Source organism: Mesoplodon bidens (assembly GCF_964165515.1).
Source record: "Mesoplodon bidens genome assembly, chromosome: 5".
In the NCBI taxonomy this organism is placed as follows: domain Eukaryota; kingdom Metazoa; phylum Chordata; class Mammalia; order Artiodactyla; family Ziphiidae; genus Mesoplodon; species Mesoplodon bidens.
The window spans coordinates 144,620,146-144,626,145 of NC_138161.1; positions in this window are offsets into that span (position 1 = coordinate 144,620,146).

The following is a 6,000-nucleotide window of genomic DNA, read 5'->3' on the forward strand; positions in this document are numbered from 1 at the left end:
GTCATCGTGAATCCTAGAGCCACTTTCAAGGAGCATCACAGTGTTTCTCACCAACTCCTGGACCCCAGGGGAGGCTGGACTGCCATCTTTTTCCCAGACCTGACTGCCTTCCGCATTCCCGATGCCACTTCTTGTTCTTCCAGGGTCCGAGAAGGAAGGTGTGGAGAGGAAACTAACTGCCCCCCAGCTGACTGGGGGCTGAGGGCCTCCACAATCCCTGTGTGTGCTGGGAATGTGGCAACAGAAAACTTACGGGAGACTCCAAGGCCAAGAGCAGCCAGTGCCCGCTCTTGGTGTCCTGGGTAGGGGCCAGGAGGTGCAGGGAAACATGGCAGCCCTGCCACCTGAGTCTAAGGATGTAAGACCTCCGACTCTGCTCTCAGAGGGAGTAATTCAGTCCACTCTGTCTAAGAGCAATTCACTCGGCCCCTCCAGGCCCTCTCAGGCCCCAGCCTGCACCCTTCACAGGAAGCCCCAGGAGGCTGCTGGGCCCTTGGGGAGCCCTGACGATAACCCTAAATAAAGACTCGGGGTGAAGTAATGAGAATGCCGCAGTGCCAAGGGGCCCCCACGATAACAGGGCCCTGCCAGCCCCAAGATCCCTACCACCAAAGCCACACCTGGGGGGACCTCGACCTGTCTTGGGAGCAGTTTCTGTGCTGATCGCTATCCTATGCTCCCTCTTCCCTTTCTCAGACAAGAGAGACCCCCAGGGCCCGCCTTCCGTAGGGACAGTCCAGAGCCCCTTACTTGCTCAGGCCTGAGAAGCATCGCTGCCCAGCCGGCCCGTAGCAGCACCTCGGGCCAACGTTGCCATGGCAACAGCAGAAAGGCTGGCTCCAGCAAGGGCAGCAGGAAGGGAGGGATGGAGAGGCCCCAAGAGGCCCTGCGTGGCCACTGCAGCACCATCCCAGCACATGGAGACACTGGAGGTGGTTCCGCCTGCCCTCCTGGCTTCTCCAGCTCTGCAGCCCCTGCCTATCAGTGCCTCAGCCCCTGAGAGCCAGCACTGCCCAGCACTCTCCTCCCCACACTGTCGCTCCAAATGCCCGGGCTCAGCTACAGCCAGGGCCCTCGGGGATCCTCACAGACTCCTGTGCCTTCATCCTCACATTTGTATATTCAACAAATGTTCGTGGAGCACTTAATAAGCACCAGGTATGGTGTCAGTTGACCTTTCATGCTGGGGCTACAGAGGGAGCCAAGGGGCCCTGCCCTCGCCATTCCAGAGCTCAGGGTGGGCGGCAGCAGCCCCTCTGGCCCAGGCCTGTTTCACGTTCCAGGCTCCTAACGCTTCAGTCCACCCTCCCCCTAGGATCTCTCCCCTGACAACCCCCACTGTCACCCAGTATGGGCCTGGTCCAGAGAGATGTTACTACGGGGTGCCCATCCTCCACCAGGCGGGGGGCCCTGGAACTCAAGGGCAGTACACCGTGGGGGGCCAAGCTGCCCTGGCCTGTGTCCAGCCGTCCTCTGATAGGCTCTGCCACCCGGGCATTCAGCACCGTGTCACTCATGCCTGGAAAATGCACAAAGGCCGCAGACGCAGAACCGCTGTGCACCACAACAGGGAAACAAGGGGAGTTTCTACACCCTGAAAACAGCCTTTTCTCGCCCCTTTGATTTTATGGGCTGAAAGAAATGTGCTGTGTTTCATCAAAATAATAAGTGCCTTCTATGACTCATGTCACTCCCTGGACCCAGAGCTGGCTGCTAGTCCTGCCGAGAACCACATGCATCCTTTACAAAACAATAGAATGAATCTGTACATTCTAGAGCACACAAAGGATGCCACCCAGAACAATAGGAGCTGTCCCTAGACGGAGACGGAGGCCCAGCCTCTCAAAGCGCTGGGGAGCATCAGCAGCCCTCCCTGCTCGTTTAAACAGGCACCCCCGCCCCTTGTAAAGACAGCTGTAGGCACAGTCAGACGACACGTGCATTTCTTCCCACTAAAGTAAAAATACATGAAATGAAATCCAATCTTCATGAATTTTTACACGCATGCTGCTCAGGGTAGAATTCGGGCTGCATTTCGAAGTCTTTTATTCAAATCCCTATCTTTGTTTCCCGGTCGAGGCGTTCCAGAGGCCAGCGGAATGGCACGGGCGCCCCCTGGTGCCCGATGTGCGGAGCTGCGGGCGCTGCAAATCCCCTTGAGGCTGAACCTATCACCGGCGTTTTTACACAGAATTTGAAAAATGCAGCTGAGATGTTTATGTTAAATTCACTGCTTTCTCGTGGCTTCTCAGCGCTTCCTCGTGTATACATGGAGCACGTCGTTGCCACGCACAAGTTGTGAGGCGACACTGGGGCCTGCCTGGCATGGTGAGGCGACGTGAATGTCATAGGATTGGGGAGTATTTTGCCCGGAAATCCCGTAGGAGTGGATGGAACAGCTTGACCACACTCATTCCTGCGCCAGTGAAGGATTGGAACTGATCGAACTCAGAGAGCTTTTGCCGCAAGTCCCCAGAGGGCATGGAGGGTCGTGGAGGGTGCGGGGAGTAGGATGGGGCAAATGGGCTACAAACACAGCCGCAATTAACTTCTTTTCAGTTTGTTTCGGAAGCGCCACCAGCACAACTGGACTCCGTTTTCAATCTGATTGTGAGCATTGTGTGTTCCCCATATGTTACATTGTCCCACCAGGGCGAATCCCTCACAGCCTGCTGAGATTAAAAGGAAATAAATAGATTAACTGAAGCATGAAAGATTTAGGCTAGACCTAACAAAGTATTTCCTGTTGTTAAGCAGGAGGGACAAGTTGCCAAGAAAGTTTGTGAAATCCTCTTCTTAAAGGACGGGAAAAATAGAAAAGTTTTCCCAGTGGTCTGGGGTCTTTGATGCCACACTAACCCGAAGGACTAGATTCTTTCCAAACCAGTTTAATCCTTGAAATACGCTCGATCACCCACAGCAAACAGGGGACCAGAATGGTATGGTCGCGTCCTTTGCTGTTGGCTAAGCATTCAGAGGTTGTCTGCATCTGTGTCCCCCGTCAGTTTATCTGAGGTCGATCATTTCTTTTCATTTGGATGAGTAGTTGGAACTCTGAAGAGGTGATTAGTTTTCATAACGTGTGCATTGAGTTGTGTGGGCCACTGGCTGTTGAGTATGCTTTCCCCACATTGTTGCTCGTGTTGTTTTTCAATAAAATTTATATTCATTTTTATCCAACAATGTAATTATCGATCCATTCTTATCACTGTTCTCACAAGCGGGGGGAAAGAACAGGAAAAAACACTTTCATGTTCAAAGGGAACGCTAGGGAAAAAAAATCAATGTCCCAGCTATTTGAATATGATGGTGAGATGCAAATAGAATGTCAGGCAAATAGCTATTTCACATTAAAGGAAACATAATTAGGTTAGCTCCAGCCCCTCTCCGGCTCACGTGCCTTTGAAGAACATGAAGGCAGTGTTCGTTTCATTGAATCTTGTTTAACTTGAAATTTTTTAATTCGATCCAAGTTTCTGTTTTTAGTGGGAGAAAAAATAATGTTCCAAAAATGTCTATCAGCCTACTTTCTGTTGTTGTTAATATATATAAATATATATGCCTTGAAATACATATACTTGCAGAAACTTTCCAGCAGGTTACCTAAACAGATTATTCATAAATTAGACATTTAGGGAAATGTAGAAAATGAAAATCTAGACACCTCTAAGAAGCTGCTGTAACCATGGAGACCATTCTCATAGCTGTCGTGTGAAGGACAGAAAGAATTCGTGTTCCCAGATCTGGCCTTGTCACGCCCCTCACTGCTAGACCCACAAACACAAGCCCCAGCACGCCTCTCCTTACGAAGGAGGCCCACGGGTGATCTTTAACAGCATGGTAAGGGAAAGTCAGAAGACACAGTTTCCACATAATAGAAGGGGGGACTCTCAAATTCTTAGACCAGTTTGAAAATGCCAGCCCCGAGGCTGCAGTGCATGACCTCTAAAATCCCTTCCAGTCTAGAGAGTTTGTGATGCTGTGTCTCCGTGAACAGATGCTGGCAGGCGGTAGGTCTGGCATTGTCAGTGGCGGAACATCTGAAGGGCCCTGCTGGGTTAAGAGCCTGCCCTGTAGCCCCCAGCAGACTGCGCTGCTGACTCCTCTCTTGCCTGAGGGCAAGGGGCTGGAGAAAACCCAGCAGAGGGACCAAAGGGGAAGCAACAGCTCCTGACAGGATGTTCAGGGGCTCTCTGATTTCGTGAGCAGAACTAAAGAAAACTAAGTCAGGCGGCAACTGGGATGCCGTCTCTTGGATGTCCCACCCGCATCCCTGAGTCAAAAGATACTGAACCAAAGTCACTTCTCTCCCCCAGAGTACCTCCACCTCCTCCTGGGCCCCCAACAAATGCATCCCCATCCCCTAAGTCAAACTCATGGTGGCCGCTAGTAACTCCAGCATCCCCTTCAGTGAGGAAATCTGGTCCATTCTGCCGTGTTCCATATTGGGAACAATCCAACGCCGTGCGCACTCCTTTGAGCAGCCTTTGCCATAATTCAGGCCCTCCTCGTCTCCCGGTGACACTGTGTGCTTGCTTCCTCTGATGACCTGAACCTCCCCCTGCCCTGTGACTCTCCATGCTTCCTCTTACTTGAGCAGCAGGACTAGTGTGTTGGTTAAGATAAGGTGTCCATGAAAACCTTCCAGAAGTTCTCCACCTCTGGAGAAGGCATAATTTGGTCAGGTGTTGGTGGCAAATGTAGGTCTTCAAACAAAACCTGGTTTTAATAGGGAGGCAGGTAAAATCCCAGAGTCTCCTCCTTTTCCTGGACTCTGAAGAGGCAAGGTGCTGAGGACGTCTCTAGGGGACAGTGTGGAGGATAGCTCTTAGCACCACAGCCAGGGGAGACCTCTGGCAGGTGCAGCGGTGGTGGCTGCAGGTGGTCACCCTGCTGGTAAGGGGGATGGCAGAGGATGGTCGGGGACCCTCTGGCCGTGAATAGTCTTATGGAGCTACCTTTCCTTCATCTAACGATGTTTCCTGCCCCAGTTTCTCCCCCAGGGCCCAGTCTGAAGGAGGCTCTATAACCTAAGCTTGGTGCTTCCGTTCAGGAACACAGGTACCCTTGGAGGCACCTACCGGTCCCACCCAAACAAGCCCAGCGAATAAACCTTCCTACAGGAAAGCTTCTAAAACCCCAGGAAAACCTGTTGCCTTAGGAAAGAGCTGCAAAAATGGCACAAAAGCATAAACATTTTTTACTGACAAAGCCTCAGTATTTTCAGGCCTATCTTCAGGGGGGTTGATGTCTCAGAAAACAATGGTCCAGTGAACACTCAGAGCTCCTGGCTCTTTGAGCAGCATTGTCCCCAAGGCCAACCCTCTAAAGAGAAGCGCCTACAGGATGAGACATAAAAGAGACAAAATGCCTCAAGGTCCTTGTGTATCCAGTGGCAAAGCTGAGTCACAAGGGTTTGAGAATGAGAAGGAAACCTGGACTTAAACCGGCTCTCCACATGTTTGGTCATTGCTGCCTGGAGCACTGGGTTAAGAAGGATTCTGAGGTCCCATCGGGCTCAGTAGGAAAGAGTATTGTGATTAGCTAGTGATCCATAGACACTGGACTGAAGGGTGAGGTGCACCACGCATTTGCCAATCCTGACCAAAAGGCAGCCAAACTCAAGCCAAGACCAAATGATACAGGAGATTATTCAGACCAGTGGGTGAGCGCTGGCTTCCCAGCAACTTTGCCCACTGACGGACAACCAGTCACCTCCCACCATAGACCCGAGGATGTTGCTCTGGAGGCGTCCTGACCACCTCTGGGCTCCAGGAGGTCGCCACCCAACCCACCCGCGTGGAGCGCACACACGCATGCAGACATAGTGCTCCAGGAAGGAGGAAGCACCCCGAACGTGTGTGTTATTTCATCTCATGATGAAACAGTACCTTGCATTTAGAATAAGCAATCAGTACGTGTTTGAAGTGAACATCAATTTGTCCTTTCAAAAACGAAATTATAAATCACTGGATTTATTTACATGGCTGTTGACCCAAA